This window comes from Diprion similis, chromosome 4 (genome assembly GCF_021155765.1).
Source record: "Diprion similis isolate iyDipSimi1 chromosome 4, iyDipSimi1.1, whole genome shotgun sequence".
NCBI classification, from domain to species: domain Eukaryota; kingdom Metazoa; phylum Arthropoda; class Insecta; order Hymenoptera; family Diprionidae; genus Diprion; species Diprion similis.
Genome location: NC_060108.1, coordinates 18500594 through 18518817, shown reverse-complemented (window position 1 = coordinate 18518817; position 18224 = coordinate 18500594). Strand labels below are relative to the sequence as shown.

Genomic DNA, 18224 nt, shown 5'->3' with positions numbered 1-18224 from the left:
GCTTGCAGTGCGCGCAAACTCAGCGCTGCCAATGAGATCTGACCATCCTTTCGGTGGGTTCGATGTAATTTCAAATTTGCAAAAAGGTTTTACCGATCATTTTATCAATCGCATCACCATGGTCTTCAAAGTAAGCCATCTTGTCATTAGGAAACTGGTAGAATCGTGAACGTGTATATGTTCAAAAATTTAAATAATCATGGACACAACTTTTTGACAATTTCAATTACCACTCTGGAAAATTGCGATATTTAAGAAAACTGACTGTGGGCGACCGAATTATTTGCACCACCTTGATGTTATTCTCGTTTCGAGGCTTAGAGACATACTCCACCCGCAGAATTGCTTTCATGATACGTAACGAAATCAGTTTCAAAAGACATGAAATCGCATAGTATCATGCTAAAATGGTCGTTTCTCGTATCCATATCAGATAGCGCTCGAAAAAATATGCGATGTTTATCTACCGAGGTAGTGTGATTACATACTTTACAGAAATTCCGAGGGCTAGTAGATAATAAAAGAGAAGAATTTGCGGGAAAAAGGAGAAAAGCACTGTGATATGTAGGTAATGGCGGGGAAAAAGCAACGGCAATGAAAGGGTGGGTAAAATTCAAAAGGGTAGGGGACGATCGGTAGGAAAACCGAGTTCTTAGTCTTCGACTTTTTCATCTGTCGATTGGATTCTGAAAACTTTCACGATTTCGCTGCAGTTTAAAACTTGGCGAATGAACACCATTTCAATGATGATTCTTGTTTATTGATATAAGTTAAAGTGATATATAACAATTCCCGTTTGTATTTGATTGATTTAAAGGAATGCAGAATTTTTATTTTCATACAGAATTGTGACATTGGGAAGCTAAAACTTTGGATAGAAACGTACAAAGCTGGTAGGAAAGCATACTTCGGAAGTTCGGTTTCCGGAATTCTGTGGTAAAGTTGACGTAATTAGCATTTGCAGTTTGCCTGAAGTTTTGTTGAATTATGAAACAATAGCGCCACGGGTAGAAATGCGAAACTCACTAGGGCATCGTTTCCTCGTTCGTCTCATACTTGTCAAAAACTTGGCCCGAACTTTGGGTCCCGACAAGCTTAGTACCTAAACTGAACTTGAGAACTCTCTAATGCATACCAAAATAATTTCTATGGCTACACCGTTGTACAAAATATTTTCGTCGCCGACTAATCTCACAAATAAATGCGTGCGAATAACTGCCGGCAATTTAGCTGCAACTTAGCCGTGACGATTGCAGAGTAACTAACTTATACAGGCTGGAGATAAAATCGAGGTCTTTATACGCGTTTACGCAGTACGAGGAGTGGGCAGGATTCTCGATTCCCTGTGAATGGTGTGGAAAAATTGCGGGGCGTGTTCAATTCAATGGTGCCGCAATGCAACTCCAAAAATACACCCTTCGCTGGAGGAGAGATGATCAATCACTCAAGAGAGGCTTGCTCGTTCTCAAATAACTGGTGGGGAGGGGTTCCGACCCCGACGTAACTATCTCCTCTCCCCCCCTCTAACCCTCACCCTCCCTCTTTTCGTCGGACGTCGGACGTCGGACGTCAGGCGTCGCGACGCGTCGAAGTACCTACCACTGCACACGTGGTCGCACGCGAGTCCGTAGATCAAACGCACCCACCACCCTGGCCAACGTGCGCCACAATATTCTCTTCTCCTCCCTCACGTATTCCATCTAGGAAAGGTCGTTTCGCTCGACGACCTCCATTTTTCTCCAGCTAACATTTTACCAAATCTTATATACGTGCGCATGTATGCCTGCAACGTTCGTTTCTCTTTACTATCCGACCGATCCACGGTCACGTATCCACACGTATAACGCAACCCCTGTATCACGGCTGCGTTATCCGTTCGTTCGACCTCCCCTTCTATCTGTGTATCCTTGCGTCATGAAATTGTCTCATCAAGAGGACCAGCAGGGCTCAGGCATCACGGAACCCTTCCTGGTTTATTGATCATCAGCGATTGATGATATGGTTCTATAGAATCGAGAGGTTCACCTCGTGAGTTTTATTTTATTTCTTTTTTTTTTTACACTGGGTCTCACTTTGAGATTTCGGCTCGTTTTGGGTAACGGATTCAAATGGTTCAAGCAGATTTTACAAAGGATCGCATGAAAGTTTTTATAGATTTTATCGACGCGTGATCTTCTACGAGTTTTCGAAAGTTGTGCTGTTTTTTTGAAACTCTTTATTTTTTTTTCTAAAAACAAAAATCAAATATCTCAATTTTTATCACGGCACCTAATTACGTTGTATCCAAAGAGCATTTTATTTATATGCTGTAACTCACGCACATCGGGTAAATTTCATAATGCATTACGGATAAAGGCTTCTCTTCCGGCCACTTTGAACCCCATATATATACGATATTGAAACCAACGATGATCTTATATATGTATTTCGAATGTCCTGGCAATCGATTTCATTGCCTATTTCATCACATTCCTTACATTCAATCAGTGCAGTTTAATGATTTCACTGTAAATCAGTTCGAAAAGTTCCTCTCGACCTTTTCCTTTCTGAAGGAAATACCCGGCTGTTGTACTATTTACGCATCCTCGATATTGCCAAGCGTAACTAGCAAAATGTTGGCGATTCATCCATCCACACGTGACTAGTTATCGCACTTTTAGCTTTTGGCTGAAGGTGCGAACGTGCGTAAAGAACGACGGGGTAAAACTGAGCAAAGCTCGTTGTCCAGGCCACCCGTCCGACGGATAATTATTATTATTTACGGAAGAGCCGTGAATCGGTCATTCATCATCCCTCCTTCCTCCTCCCTCCTCCCTTAAATAATTCTATAAGCAGGTCTTTTGATTTTCCCGCATACTTGAGAACACTGCTCCTGATTATAAACCGTGATTTACAAAGCGTGTAATGACTCGCGAGAGGATCGTACGTACACCCTGACCCTCGCCCTGCCCCCAGCTGCGGCATCTTTTGCCAGGAATTAATCACTGCCCGGCTAATATCTTGTTTCTATTTGTAATATCCCGCCAGACACTGTGATATATTACGCCGAGGAGACTCGCGGCTGGTCGCGCAAAACCGCCACAAAGATCAGCCTTGTCATCCCCGATTTGTCCGGCGTTTTCGCACGGAATGCATCTCGTCTTCTACTACATAAATTTATTACCGTGTTGCATGTTTCGAACAATTTCACGTGCCAGCCGATGTTATTATTGTTATTATCATTATTATTATTGTACGAATATTCAATCAATTCGATACAGTATATCGTCGAATCGTTACATTACCTGAAAACTGTCGAAGGATTTACAGGTTATCAAAGAAATGGAAAAACGAAACGTGAAACGATTTCGTCGAGGTGACGATCATGCGGCTGTAATTAGCGATGTACGATCTATCCGAGGTCAAGTACACGGACAACTATTTGAGTATTCGAAAATTGACGATCACGTCAGCCAATGAATATTCAACAAATAATCATTCCGCTGCTAAGAGAGAGAGAGAGAGATAGAGAGAGAGAGAGCGCATCGTCCTTTCTGTCGTTTAAATTATACGTAGCAGGTGCAGGCGTGTAATAATGAAGATGGGCTGGGTGAATTACGTAACTCTACGCGCATAGACATTCAACTCGTGGAGAATCTTGACCAACCTTTAGCCAGTCTTGGCCACACAGTCGACGTAAATTGCGTGAGCTTAATTATCGACATTTTTATCCTTGCTTACCTGCAAGAATAGAATCTATTTCAATTTCGTTCAGGCATAATTGTGCGGGGTGTGGAAATATGAATTACATTTATATCATCGTTTCTGAAAAGTTTATTCTCATTCTACTAGTTATGGTGGACATTGAACAAGATTTATCACCGTAAGAACATTATACGAGATAAGAGAAAAATTATGAAACTTAGGTCACAGTCGATGTTGTTTGTACTTATTAATTGTTTACATTATAACATCAATTGTCAATCACTTATTGCTCGATAAGTTTTCGGCTATTTCACTTTTTGTCATCACAGCTTTCAGCGGTCGTTCGCCTCCTCGGATCGTCTTCCAATTTATCGGTCGAAGCTTGTGGCCACGAAGAGACCGCGTGTATCACTCCGGTTGTCGGCTCGCTATTCCGATTCTGGGCAGCCTCCTCGTCTCATCCGCAGATCTCTTCTTCTCTCCTCTCCTCTTCCTTTTTCCCTCTTTCCTCTTTCCTCTTTCCTCTTCCCGTATCCCGCATGGTTCAATCCTCTCGAGGCCCGCCCCCGATGTGCCCTGGCTCTGGCCACAATGGACGTCCTAGCTATGCCTGAAATAAACCACAGCTGGAGTAGTCAACCGTCGCGCGAACTATCAATCAACTAACTTCTTGCCTATTGCCTATACATACTTGTTATTTCGCGGCGGTGACGGCGGAACCAATGCGGGCAAATTCGAATCGCGACTTCGCGACGTCGCCACGCGTGCGGCCTCATATCTTCATGGATTTTTATCCCGATCTTATTTCCGACCGCGTCGAAGTAGAACAGATTATAGGTGTCTAATTGAAAGTAAAAATTTTCACGTCCGGAATATTGCCTGCTGGGTATAATAATATTCATCTCCGTCTGTCTTACATACGCTGATAAAATTGATCATTTACTTTTTTTTTTCTCCCTCTCTCTAGGGGTAACAATTCCCAGAAAAAAAATCGCTCGTTAGTTACGGATCGATTTATTGTCGTAAATTGTGCAATTTAACACGCTGCTAGTGCGTATCGCTATTCGCTCGGATGTAAAAATTAGATTCTACTCTAGGCTGTGCAGCCATGCCATCCCCCGGAGTTGTAAATTCCATTTAATGGGTGATCAGCTTTTGATCCCCGGATGTATACCTGCGGTGTTTACACCTTTGTGCCAATGTCCGCTCGTTGTTTGATTTTCAACCTATGACTGTTTTATGCAAATTTCTTTGAACTTTTATCAAGATAGAAGAAATTAAATCAACTGAATATAATATTATTTCATTTCGAGTTTAGAATTTTTATCCTGTTTTCAGGCCACGATTTCTGGTATACGACATGTTTTTTTTTTTTTTTTCTGCTCTACTTTCGAGAACAGGATCTACAATATGTATTAGACTTTATTACAGTCGTTAGGAATTTCTTCTCCATCTATACTGCCAAGTGATAAAACGAAAACGATTCGTAAGAATCGGTAATTAATTTATACCTTAATTCGATTCGAGTGATTAGTTTAAATCTTACGAACGAAGTATATAAATATATGTACATATATATAAATTCTTTTTTATTGATTACGCAATCAAAAAAAGAAGTGAACGTGATTTATTTCGCTGGCAATTTTCTTTCATCGCCATATAATGATGAATTATATATTTTTTTACGCTTTACGCGACTCGTGACGAATTTCACAGCTCGGACACAACGGTTTGGCACAATATTTTGAATGATTGTCATCTTGGTCATATATTAACATACGTATACCATTTCGTAACTCATTCCATTATAACTAATCGTCATGTATTTTCGTCACTCCCGCACGACACGCGTGTTGAGTGTTGAGTGTTGACGGTCCTTGATTACGCCGCGCGGATTTCTCCGCGGCGATATTTAAGCCAGACTCTGATGCGGAGCCATCATTCGGAGCCTTGAGTCTGAGAGTTTTGAGAGCTCGTTAACGAGATTTCCGTCGAGCGCCATATTTCATTTGCCCACAGGTCTTTCATATCGCGATAGGTATAATATAAAGGTATATGTATAATATATACATATATATATATATATATATATAACCCGTCATTCTTCGATGACCAGACCACGAGACTGCCAGTCAAGTCTATTCCTATTCCTTCGGCCCTAATTCCCCTCGACCATTTCCTGGGAGTTTGTAGCAAGTCATTTTTTCTATTCTCCCGGCTTTATTCCGTGTATTATTTTCCCCACTTAACATCGTCAAGACAATTTGTTTTCACAGCGTTGATCCCGGGGAAATCCTTCACAGCTTATCTCGAGTCAAAGCGTAGGATTTGGATACATTTACGTGTTCTCGGTAATATTTTCGCGTTAAAGTAATGAAGTCATTTTTCACCGGTAATGAAACGATGACTCGGGATAGGGGGAGGGAGGCTGGTGGACGAAGTGTTTGAGCCTTATCGATGACTAGAAATTTCCGATTCAATATTGTGCAATAAATTCGCCGTCTATACTCGTAACTAACTATTTTACGAATTTGTTCTTGGAATAATCCGAGGAGGATTAACGGACCAGCTTTGTGCTTTGGGAACTTAACAGCCGTTTTATACATATAACTTGAAACGAACGAACGATAGTTCTTCGACGGCTTATGTCACGGTGTCGCCTATTTCTGAAGCTGCATTGTAATCCCACTTCCGGTACACACTTGTTATTTCCGGCCTCCGCAGCGAGCGCGATTCCTCCAGTTCTCCGCGGGCAATTCGATCGTTACGTCAACTTTTCACATAACCGCTAACCGACGTATGAACGTTTATTTTCCGGCGTATAATTTTCAAAAGGAAATGCAGAATATCGAGCCGGAACTACTTTTGGACGTTGTATGAAATAGACGCGACGAAAGACGCTGAGATACAGACGAAAATCATTATACATATAACTTAGGTATGTATTTATGCGTCTGGGCGATCGAAGTCGCCTTTGAACCTCGGATCGTCTTCTGCAAGAAAAGTTCCGAGCTGTAGACGGTGATTGACAACCAGGAAGCCGTCTGGCGCACAATTATATACAAACAAAAATACGCCGCGGTGATCTTGGCTTCAAAAACGCATCCGAGGGACGCGGCTCTGACGTAGTTTCATGTTCGATAAACGGTCAGTTTTCACCGGAAGCAGTGACGCCCAAGATCTTGCGGATCTCCCGATCACGTCACGTTTCCGAAAATATTTTTTGGGTTGCCCTCATTGTCAGTTTCTCACTCCCTCAAATTTCCAGTACATATCTTATATTACACGTACATCGTACATGTGTACCTCATAGTTGACACACATTCAAACAAACTGAAATTGTCGGGAATGAATGGTTTACTTAAAAGTTAAACTAATTGCGAGGTTCAACTTGGATATTTAATTCACAGAACTCGTCTTTTTCTTTCACCATTTAAGTCGAAAGTACGTCTGAAGGATGACGTCTCATTGTAATTAATATGCGGTACCTAATTTTGTTCGCAAGTGACAATGATCGAATGATCACGTCTAGTTACGACGTGAAATTCGCGAAAACATCGATCTTCTTCAACGATGGCACGAGACACATGCTCAGTCGTTGGCAAAGAAGAGAGGCATTGTCGAGTAGCTGAACAAAGTCTTGGGCCAGACTTACTAATCTTACCGCTCTTCACTTGACATATTGTGCCTTGTGCACGTCGTGTATAAAAATCCGGTACAACAAAGCCGCATAATTTAGTATCCTGGGCTATTCCACCGCTTATATTAATTGAATATTGAAATTTGTTTCAAGTATAGAGCCGTATAATTTTGCGGCTCTCGAATCGCGAGAAACTTCCATCCCCGACGTGGGTATGCCGGGTACCGACTTGAGAGTATGTAGATTAAACACGAAAATAGTTGAGCCGACAAGAGCATCGCGGATAGGCCGAGTCGCCAGGCATCCCGATGCTCGTCAGGGCGCACACGTGTTCGCGTCTGTCCCACGGCTCTGCGGTGCGTGGCAGGACGAGGCCAACTTTGGGATAATTTTAAACACCTCTCGAGAGTGAGAGTGAGAGTGAACCGCACTTGCCTCAGATCCTCGACAATGCGCCAAACCCCCCTTCGCCTCGCCGTATTCATTCTCTTTGTCTTTCTTTCCACTCTACTCTAGATTTCTGCCGTCCTGATTAGGGGGTTCGTTATTTCGAAATTTTTATAAATTGGACCGAGATGCCCTGGGAATTGGTATCAGATAAGTGCATAGAAATCTCTTCAAAAGCTCGAACCCTGAACACTCTTGTGAGGACTGGCAAGTTTGTCATTTAAAGTAGACACGTTTTTGCTCAATTTTTAGTAAACGTATATGGTTATCCGATCGTGGGACTAACTATTTGTAAAAAATCTTAAAGCGTTAGAAATTAATCGAGATTGATGGTATACTGTATGATGAAAATATTTGTATCGTTAATTTAAAGGATCTTATGTTAATTGTCCATCGATATGAACCTCACAAAAAAGTCAAATTCTAATTGTAGAATGCTCTACAAACGATGATAGCATTGTTATTGAACGTAGAAATCAATGCTCACTGATATCTTAGGGTAACAGATTTTTTTTTTTGAAACAATTTGTCCTGCGACGAAATGTACTCTACCTACTGAAAGTGTAGTAAAAACGTGTGTACTTTAAAATGTCAAACTTCACAGCCCTCGCGCAATGGCTTAGGGTTGAGATATTTGTTTATTTTGAACCAACCTAGGAGACAGCCAAGTCTAAATTCGAAAAAGTGTGAAATAAAAACCACCCTAATCTTAATATTATCCCTCCCTCCCTCCCCTTCTCTCTCTCCACTGTTATTACATCTACATGATTATCACCTCAAACCCTTGGCTCATCCGAATTCTAACCGGGGTTGCAGGAATTCCCACCGACGACAGCTACCGTACTTTCTGTCCGTGGATAACGTCAGCGAGACGGATTTATTCGCAACCTCTCCCGCTATATTATTTGCATGCTCGTATGCGGGGTAAATTGCAATTTGCTCGGGAGGGAGGCGCAAGGGGGGGGGGGGATGATCATCGCTGCATCCGCGCTTGCGGCTCGCTTTGATGGTCGCGAGGGCGTCTATTCCGTGCTTGCCCGTAATTGAGAGTCTACAGGGAAGTTCGTATGTAGGTGTCACTGCGGATACGTTAACCCCCTTGACTAGTGCGGCCGATTTTTGAAAGATCCCTCTCTTTTTTTGAATTTAAGCTTTTTTTTCTACCTCTCGTCCATCACGTCGCTCGTTAAATTTCCGCAAGGAGAAAGAAAAGTATTGTTAGTTCGATAAAATATTTGTTTGTCGGTTTAGTGAGAAAAACATCTTCTTGCCGCGAGTAAATTTTTCTTTTTCTTTTTTATCTTCTTTTATCGCTGCAAGGATTTTGTGGGATCAAGTTAAATTTAGTTCGAGCAACGGAGTAACCGTTTAGCCACCCGCACAATAATACAAATATTTGTTTAAACAATCCTTCTTCTCGGGTGACGCGAAATTATACGGTGTTGCGTTTTCTAGAAAAATTTGGAATTTCTTGATGCTTGGCATTAGCCGGAAATCACTAGACTGACATTAATCACTCCAACTCTGTAATGATATATTGACTCGGTGAAAGATGAAAAAAGTAAAGCAAATCTATTTCGCATGTCTGACGTGTGAATACGGTCGTATATTCGAAAGATTTTCAAACCTTGATTTGCGAAATCATTATATATTGGTTACCGAAGTTTTCACGGATGTAAGATATCGTGGCGCAATAATCCGTTACGTACCGAGAAGAGAAAATAGGTACATGTGGTATTTATATTCTTACAGACGTATCGGAATCGATCGTTTGATTTATTAGCGATATAAGACGTTTGTTTATTTGATCAACTCCGCAACTGTAAATTCATTAAATAATAGACAGACACGGTATTGCGGAATCCATAAGAAAATGACCGACCTACTCACCGCGTTTGAGATTTAGAAACTCCAACAAATTAGTGATCAAGCTCGTAATGTTTATTTATCCGCCTTACGACTTCTGCTGTATAAAGTAAACGTTTGTTATTCTTTCATGAACGCTCGTGCAATGCGCTCGTATAATTAGTCATGTGTATGCGTCTGTGTTGGCATTCTTTCGTCTTTCTTTTTTCACCCTGAAAAAAAAAAAAAAAAAAAAAAAAAAAAAACTTTCTCTCCATAATTGTACCGTCAACTTTTCTATTATAATTTACGAAATGTGCGAAAAGAGCTCGGTAACTGGAGGGGAAGAAAAAAACGTGAAAAATTATTCTCAAATAATGATAATAATAAAAATGTTTTTTCTTCTCGGTTCAATTTAAAAAGAAACAGTGTGAAAATACCGGGGCAGTTTCGCGTAAAGAAATATGCTTCATGGATTATTCAACCTGTGAGTTGTGCGGTAACAGGTGTCACCTAGCTATGTATAATCATTTATAAGCTACAACAATACGAGAGAGAGAAGATTTTAAACGCGAACAACTCGCACTAAAATTTCTTAATTGGCGCTTTTGTATTCGCGTCAAGAATTTCGTCGTTATTTTCTTAATTTTTCTTTATCCCTCTCTCTCTCTCTCTCTCTCTCTCTCTCTCTCTCTTAAGTATTTCATTTTATTTCTATCCCTCCTCGGAGCTTGCGCGAAAGGCGAAAAGCTGTCGTATATTTTGCCTTATAATATACCTATAACAATACTATCAATATGGGAGGAGAAAAAAAAAGGTACGTATAGGGAAAATGATACGAAATTAAACGAATGTTGGAGGAATATAAAAGAAGAAAAAGGAAAGAGAAAGAACAAAAAAAAAAAAAAAAAATGATAATTCCGAAGAAAAAACCGTGCTCCTACACAAAATACGCAGGAAAGTTTCCCCTTGCCTCAGTATACGGCATTTGCTCCACTTTTACTTTCAAATTTTCAACCTCTTCATTCTCACTCCGCGACTCTCCCCTTTCTTTCGTCCATGCAAAACCGCAAGCGAGCTGCAAATATGTTTCTCTTCATCCCTTAGAAATGTTTCTTTCACTCCCTCGCTCTCTGTATTTTATTATATATATATATATATATATATTTTTACGTATCGACGATTCCTTGACCCGCATTTATCCAGGTTAATTATTCGTCTTAATTAGGCAATACCGTCGAGCCGCAAGATATTCGTTACGCTACGTTGAAACTCGCGGAGAAGATGAAATTTGGAAACAGCGCTAGCGTCGGTTGTACGAAAATAATATAATTAATCGACTACGAAGCAGTCTGCATCGGCTCCGAAACATGTCGGGCCGACCTCGTGATCTCATCGAAATCGCTGCTCGAATACCTACCAGTGAAAGTCTTCGATGGTACGCCGAACAGGTTTTGATAGGTGGACCCCCGGTCCTTTCAGCTTGTGGAAAATCAGGTTCGGGTGGACGCGATTGCGACGATCGTACGATGGAAAAAAACTTGGAAATACGCTAAATGAGAACGTAATTAAAAGCCAAAAAATCTACTTTCAAAGCTACTCGAAGACTCTTTTTCGTCTTCGGGACTTCGTTCAGAATACACGTTATATATTATATCTCTCGTTTCCCGTGCTCTTTGGAAATGACAATTTATTCGTATCAAGTGTAAAAGCAGTCATTAATTTTGTCATGGTACCAGGGGAATTTGATAGTGAGTAATGGGTGTACAGTTGATACCGAATACTTGAATTCATTCGCACACTTTATACATATATATGTATTTATAGTGTATACGTGTATCTATAGTCAGTGGGACTAATAATTCAGGAATAGACTATCGCGTAATCAAGCCAACACGTTGAGTTCTCTGTGTATAAAGAGGCGAGGAAAACGGCAAATTTACGATCATCTGGTTTCAGCGAAAGAACCAGAAAACCTCACGACGTACCTTTAACGCGAAATGAAACGGCGCGTACGTAAGGTGGACTTTTGCTCCAGTTTCTTGCCTCAGGTTAACCAAATTCTTTTTCACACCTTTTCTGTTACGGTTTTACCACTGGCACAAGGTCTCTAATCTCGTGTCTCAAGGACTGTCCGACTAGGAAACTGATATTTCCTTATAGCTTTATACAAGTGTTTCGTTCAACAGCAACTGGCTGTCACATTTTGTTGATGCACCAGAAGAAGTTAAATCGTGTGTTTTAGGGGGAATTTTTTTGATTTTTATTCCTCGTCGTGGAGCTTGAAAAATACCCTCAAGTGCATAACGACGCTATTTCTGAACCAAAGTACCGAAGTGATTCGTTCCTATGAGGCTTAACGTCGTATCGTGTAAATTTTCACCGCGAAATCGCGAAATTGATATTGCGCCAAGCAACTTATCGCCGTGTCACGGAGATTATTTTTTCAGGCACCGATTCAAAATTCTGCATCCTCGGATGTATTATAACCGTATCGCATAATAAACGCAGCCGAGAATCATGAATTTATTGTTCCGAGACGCGCGTGGAAAATTTGCCTGAAATCGGCCCGAGGGTTTAAAAATAAAAACCGATTTGCGCGAGGCTGTGAGAATAGTGAAAACGTGCGAAAGGTCGGCAAAGTGAGACAAAGATGAGGTTTCTGTCTTATTCTACCGACCAACCACCGCGAGAATATAATAATTACGCTTTTTGCGCCCCGATTATGTGCACTTTGGACCGGATCGTTGCGTGATGCGGATTACGCAATCGACGCACCAAACGAGTACGTTGCTCGGATGGCCTTGAACCAGAAAGTCGAAAGCAACCGCGCGATGGCCGCGAAATATGTCCAACAGCCATTCGCCTCGGTCATTTCTCGTCGAGCAGAGAAAGGATTCGTTCGATAATCGACTCTCTGTTTCTCACATTTAAGTATTTATTAATTCAACTTTGTTTAACAACGCCGTTCATTGAAATCGTGATCGCTTTTTTTATCGTCGGATGAATTTCTTCTTTTTTGCAACTGGGGATGATTTTTGTTCCAATTCATTCACTTGGACGAATGTCAGGCTGGTTCTATTGACAAGTGTCTTCTATTTATGATCGACCTCGCGGTCTTACACGGGCATTGTCTTCTACAGCTATAAGGAATTGATAGAATATTTTTTATCTGGGATTGGAAACCGGATGTATTCTCGTCGATTATTATCTTCATTTCTTAGCGAAGAATGGAATCTACTCCCGCATGTATGGGACCTTGTTCAATACGATCGTGATGATTGATCGTGTTTATTTAGTAAAATCCTGATTCAACGATGGGACTTTTCATGGATTAACAAATTTCCGAATGCTTCAGGCATGCATATTCTCAAAGCAAAAACTCTTACAAATTCATGTCGATCCATTCACATTAACTGGTCAATTTCGTCTTCTCTAATTTCTTGGACATTTGCATCGTGCAGTGATTATCGAGCATATACAGAGTATAACGAATATCAGACTTGAGTATATCCCGAAAAAAAACATTTTTACAATACCCTAAATAACATTCAGTAATGGCGAGGTTAGTAGGGGTAAAAAACTAGAAATGTCGACTGACAGAAGGACCAGAATATCGAATTTTCATAGATGCGATAATCTGATTCACAAAATTTTTAAATATAGTAAGTCCAAGTATCGACAATTGTAAATATAGAAAAACATACAGAAGGATCAATATCAAAATTCTGTATACGAATTCACGTTATCGAGATGAATTCCGACGATTCGACAATTCGGCATTTCATGTTCTTCAACCTTCCTATTCTCTCACTTCTCCATACTTGGACTCCCAACGTTTTTAAATTCTATAAATAAATTTTCCACTTTTTAAAAAACTCGACATTGTAACCGCCATTGATTTCTTGATCTTTCTATATTTTCTACCCCCACCCAATGACGATAAGAGCTCGTCTAAAGAACGGCGATTCTTCTTCGACGAAGCAGACATCGTCAAGGAGTTCGCGGATCATTTAAAGGTGGGGAAAATCGGGGTGCAACAGACGTGCACAAGTAACCAGTTATCATTTTCACGCGATCCAGTTTAAATTGGAACATGGCCAGTCAGTCAGTCAGTCAGTCAGTCAGTCAAGTAAGTCAAGTCAGTCGGGCGGGCGGCCAGCTACCAGCAACCAGCAACCAGCAACCAGCAACCAGCAACCAGCATCTTTTGTTGGTCGACCCCGGTCTCTCTCTCGCTCTCTCTCTCTCTCTCTCTCTCTCTATTTCCTAATATCCCTTTTGCCCAGAACTTGTAGTCAGCCGTCCCAGGTTGGCAGCAGCGCCGATTGTGCAGGCGGCGAATAGAGGGGCAACAGGTTCTGTACACTGAGTTTCCACGGCAGTCTGCCCGGGCGACCACGTGCTCCGACTAAATATAATCCTCAGAGTCTCTTGTCTGTCGTCTAGCCTTAGAACTCGTCGTTCCTCAACCGAAATATGCTTTCATGCCCGTGATGATTATACCCTCGAAATGAAGTTCGTACCTAAAACGTTAAGAATCCTGCTATTCAAGTTTACCAAAATTGGCCGACGTACAGACTTTTACTGTGAAACAATTTTTTCCCATTTTTCGGAAAGTCGAACATCATTGACAGCAAACTGTGCGTAACCTGGTCTACGGAAGTCTTTTTCACCGCATTTTTCGTCCGACTTGATTCTTTCATTTTATTTTTCTAACTATTGTTCTCTCTCTCTATATCTCTCTTTCTCTCTTTTTATGCAGAACCGAGAGATTCGAGATCCTTTCTCTGATCCGAAACGTTCGGTTAACCCTGACGAGACATCGGCCGATCGGAGTTAGCAACCGGCTTCTCCTTTTCGAAGGAAATTATCTCAGCGATAGTTTGTTGTCGTCGTGTTTCGACCTTCCTGTCTACTTCTTATGATGTACAAATTTTACACCGTTTTTCCTCTAATCTTATCCCATAAATATGGATAGCCGCGCAAGTTGCGACAGCGTCTTTCTCATTTTTATATTGTAATAGATTCACCGTCTCGGCGATGTGCGTCGGGGCGTGTGGAAATAAAAAAAAATAATTTTTTCCTCCACCAGCCTTAATATTAAAATATTACAAAATTCTGTAACGTCTTGATATTTATCAGCAAAGGCTTTGATCATTTTTAACGAAAACCAAAGGAATCAGGAGTAAACTGGAAGACGAGTTGGAACAAATAACTCGAAAGATTTGACAAAAATAGTTTTCATTCGCCTCCTTCTATATTTCACAAATCTCGTATAAATGATCCTGTTGAACATTGTTTAAAGCAAAAATATTCGATTCCAAAAATTGATACCAAGAATTTGCCACCTACTCGACATAACTCGGCGATCAACAAATTTCAAATTAGATAATCAATTCTCCGATTTGAAAATTCTCTGGATGATCAAATTACACATGTATACACGCAAAAGTAATCCCAGTCGTAACAAATTCGTCCCTGCAGGGTGATTAGCGAATTCCTCGTGACAATGCAGCGTTAACCGAGCGTGAAACGCGACGAACGCTACGAAGACAAAGCCCTTCTACTTATATTGTGTATATACATATATATATATGTATGTATGTATGTATGTATGTATGTATGTATGTATCTAAAGCTAAAAGTGTATATTGTCGCAAAGCGTTTCCGCATAGCGGAGAAATTAGCAGCCTGCTGCAAATAACGGTTTAAATTAAATACGCCGTGCTGCTGATTGCACGAAAGAAAAGTAGATGAAATGCAGAAAACTGCAGCTGACTAATGGGACGACCCAATTGCTCGGCACATTTACGATCCGTGCATCTGCTTGCGTGCCTGATTACACCGCCATTACTACGGTCAGCTACGCAGATTCATGCTGGTGTTAGTAGTAAGCTTACTCTGCGAATAACTAACGAATGTATACTGTTTAGACCTACCGCCGTTTGTCTCCAAGGGTTAGAGAGCAATCCTCTTTTGATATTTAAAAACAGGTGCAAGCGATGTACGATTCGCAAAAAATTTTAACCTTCGCAAATCATGGTCTGAATTTAACAGGTCAGTAACAAGTTTCTTATATTTACCACGGTTTATGGACCAAATAGTCAGTCGAAATTTTCTCTTGCGTCTTGTTGTTGACGCTGAAGTAAAACGTAATGTGGCATGTTTACTCGTACGTGGATAATAAATGCTTTGTATATAGACACACGTGTATGTGTAGGTATTCGGTGTGCGACAGAATATCAGAAATAATATGCTGAAATAAAGCCTCGCTTGGATGTGTTGCGCACCTGCTTCCAATACTTCCTGAAAAATGAAAGATAAAAAGGTAATAAAACTTCGGATAAACTGCAGGCATTGAGCACTCTCCGGGGCTGCATTTCCGCAGCTGTCCGCGGATAGTTTACCCCTATAAATTCATCCCTCGGCAGGCCGCGGTCCGACAACCATTTCTATGTACATACATACATACGTGAATCGTTTCGCGTTGCTTGGGGAATCGCGGGAAAGTGAAGGACGTGCGATATACCTTTTATATATATATATATATATATACATATTTATTCAAGCTCTTTCGCTATAACTATTACAGACATCGACGTTATTACTTTCAGATTTAGCGACAATTTCGTTGGATGTTTCTTCTCTCATGTTTCGAGAATTGATAAAATTGTTCTTTTTATATCCACGGACGAAGTCTGTATTATTATTTTTTTTTTTTTTATCCAAAACCGGCTCACGTGTTGTGAGAAAATGAACAACGTTTAAGCGAGATACGAGACTCACGTTGATGAGAATTTTATGTGCGACTGGCAAGTGGTAACATGTTGTAAAACGATGATTTCGAGGTTGCAGGTACGACCACTCGACTGCTCGTGATGTTTAATTGATTTTTCTATTCGATCGTTTCTCGGAAAGTGTATATGTAAGAGGAGGAGAAAATCACCGCATACGTCGATAACATCGCTTGTGATGCGTTCGTTACATGAAAACACGTCGATTAAGTGACGGGAAAAAATGTTCCTCAGGCTAATTCCGACCGTGGCAGCTCAATTGAGTTCCTTTATTTCTGATTTTTGTTTTTTTTACCTCTCATCGAAGCTGATGCCTCTTATGTAATAGGAAATTCTAGCTATGCATGCTAATTATGGTAATTTGAGAAATATACAGACTCTCCGAGCGATACGGTATGTAAACTTTCAATATCTTGTAAAAGGCCTTTGAACCGCCGGGTTCGAGAACCTTGAAAAATGTCAGACATATTACACAAATCCATATCACACACTCAAACACACGCACACGCGCGTTCGTCATGTTCACTCGTACCTGTCCCCTCGTGGCTTCATTTTTCTCCTATCAGAGGAATATTTTGTCGTCGATTTACGAGCAAATGTCGATGCGTTTTTATTTCCGCTAAATCATTAGCTATGTAATACACCGCTGACAATTGTACTAAACAACGTATAACTTGCATACGAATCTAGCATTGGAATCGATGGGCGTGGACGATACATGTGAACAATATAATATATGCGAGAAGTTCAGTGGAAATTAGCCCGCGTAAATTGAAGCTCGACTCGTTAACCCAACGAGGGTCGGACGGTTTGGATTATTTCGCTCTGTCCCGTGCTCATACAATTATAAAGGCAGATTGTAATTGCGAGAATTAGGAGAGGGGAGATAGAGAGAAATTAAAGAAAAGCCAACAGATTTTTCCGAGATTTTTCACCGTCTAACACGCACGTCTTTTGCAACACGAGACATCAACGATTGTCTAATATCAGAGGGAAATAAATCCATAAACTCCGGCTGAGCTCGGCTGTCTAGTCTGTTCTGCAATTCGTGAAATTGAATGTTCTGCAATGCAGTAAAACTGAGCTGGGTGAGCGAGGGTCGAAACTATACGCTCGCATGTTTAGCCTTCGTCCTGGTATCATATTTCACCTTATATTCCTGTCCCGCGCACTGATGCGCCCCGCATGTGAAACGTGAAACGTGAAACGTGCATCTCTGTCGCACATAAATTCACATAAATTCACCTAAATACCCTCGTACCTACACCCTTGCACACGCTTGCCGCAGTCGCGTTAGACTTGCACATCCAGTCGAGCTTTTCTCGTCACCTGCAGACAAGCCCGTCGCAAATTTTCGACCCAACATTTGCTTGGCGTTTCTCGGATTCTTTTCACGCGGCAAGGTTGTCATATATATATATATATATAAATCTCCTGGGGGGATGACGTGGTGAAAACTATATTAGTTTCGTCGAGTTGTCATCATTTTTTTGAAATAATCAGCGCGCTTATTTTAAGTCACTTAAGAAGACTCGAAACTTCTTTCATTTGTGATTATGGATAAGGTAATGGTTGAAATTAGGTATGAACTTCTCAACTTGGAGTTCCTTCAGATGTACGATTCAATGTACTGAAAAAAGGAACGAAATGAGTCAAAGTAACGTAGCAGGGTGGCCACACACCTGGAAAACCTGGAGGACCTGGAAATTTCGGGAAATTTAAAAAGGGTCATGGAAATCGGGAATTGTCGGAGAATTTTTATTTCGGTCTTGGAAAAAATTGAATAAATCCGATTTCTATTAATTTTGAAA

General features: G+C 40.8%; 1 protein-coding gene across 2 annotated transcripts in view; it reads left to right on the top strand.

Annotated features, from left to right (window-relative positions):
• The window catches only part of LOC124405057 (RNA pseudouridylate synthase domain-containing protein 2-like), an 87531-nt gene that overhangs the window by 1955 nt on the left and 67352 nt on the right, over window positions 1–18224 (top strand). The gene's annotated exons all lie outside the window — the stretch shown is intronic.